Below are 1,869 nucleotides of genomic sequence, written 5' to 3'. Positions count from 1 at the left end.
ACATGTCCTGACTCTGCACTCACCCTGTCCCTTAATTGCCCCAACCCTGCTCCATCTCCACCTGCACCCCAACCCCAAACAAGCCCAGTCCCCCAATGCACTCCATACCTGCTCATGCCCCATCCCTCCAACGGCCTGGTCCCCACCACATAACCCATCCCCCCAATTCACCTGATCTCCGCACACACTCCATCCCACTCTCTGCTTTATTCTTGACCACAGAGCTACGGCAATCCAGTACATTTTGTATTTTACTTTTATGGTTTGTAAGCACTCAATAATTTGTTGAATGAATAGAGGAATGAATGAGTGAAACGTAGATCAGAACTCAGCAGTCTCCAGATTTTTCATCAACAGGGTCCCTGCTGTCATTCATTTCCGTGACGAACTTCTTGAGAGATTTCTTAATAAAATTTTTTCAGAAGTAATTCATTTTTCCCACAAACACTAATGTGACCAAACTGAATCAACATCGTTTGAAAAGAAACTGAAGACAAGGACACTGAGTTGGCCAAGTGCCCAGGTCACAGAGAGTGCAAGGGGGCGCCCCCCAGGGTTGAAGAGTGGAACGCTCCCCCAGCTTCCCCTCAGCACAGCCAGGCATCTGCCCAAGATCTTTGAAATGTAAACACCAAATCTCCAGATGGAATTAGAAAGACTGACAGCACCAAATGTTGGCATGGACTAGCTGCCGGTGGGACTTTAAAACGGACTGGTCACTGTGGGAGAATGCAGGCAGCTTCCTCCTATGTGTGGCCCACAGGCCCACCCCGAGGCGCTGACTTGGCAAGTTGAAAGCCTGTGTCCACAAAGGGCTTGTTCGAGTGCGGGAATGAATGGAGATGGCCGGAGCAGAGAACAGGCAGAGGCTATCTGCTCAGAGCTCGCTGCAGCAAGGGAGTGAGGGGCAGTCAGGGGTGGCAGAGCTTCCCTGTGGGAAAAGGGAAGGCCCTGGTGTGCCAACGGAGGCTGTGGGCCTGCGGAGCTGGAAAGGCTGACGAGAAGTGGGGTGTCCCGTGGGAAGGGTTAGGGAGCATATTTGGCTTTCTCCGGTTGGTTCCAAGTTGGAAGCAGGACAAAAGATAGGGAAGCGTCAGTTATTGATCAAGTCCTGTGGTTTGGGGCTGATGGCTAATTGCAGGGGTTGTTGTTTGGCTGCCTGGACTGTTGCTAGAGATAGGCTGACATCCTGCAAGTCTGACTATAACAGGCTGGCTACTGGAGATGGTGGGTTGGATTCTTGGGCAGGTGGCCAAAGGTTGTAGGTCAGATTTCTATTTTTACAGATGGTCTGGTCATGGTTTGTATGCTCACTGCTGCTTTCCCCATAACAGCCCAAACTGCAAATATCCCAGGGGTCCCTCGATAGGAGATGGAGAAGCTAACTGTGGTCCGTCCACTCAACCAGCACTACTCAGCAATAAAAGGACTGCACCAGGGACACATGCATCATGGGGGAGGCTCAAAAATGTGGGGAAAACAAAACCTCCCTTGGAAGTGCAGCATCATGTGATTCCACCGACATGAAGCTTTAGAGCAGGTTCAGCACATCTGTGATGGTTGGGGCATACAGCCTGACTAGGAAGGGGCAGGAGAGAGCTACAAAAATTGTATGTATTTTCAGAATTCATCAAACAGCAGGATTTGTGCATTTCACCATATGCTAATTTTACCTCCAAGAGGAAAACAAAGGAACCATAAATGATGTTGATGAAGGCGCTAAGGATGGGTGTGGCTGAGGTCTGCCACTTGATTGGAAATGCATCAAAAATTAAGAAAGGGGGCTTCCCTGGTGGCGCAGTGGTTGAGAGTCCGCCTGCCGATGCAGGGGACACGGGTTCGTGCCCCGGTCCGGGAGGATCCCACGTG

Source organism: Physeter macrocephalus, chromosome 2 (genome assembly GCF_002837175.3).
Source record: "Physeter macrocephalus isolate SW-GA chromosome 2, ASM283717v5, whole genome shotgun sequence".
Taxonomy (NCBI): Eukaryota; Metazoa; Chordata; class Mammalia; order Artiodactyla; family Physeteridae; genus Physeter; species Physeter macrocephalus.
This window is presented reverse-complemented; position numbering follows the sequence as displayed.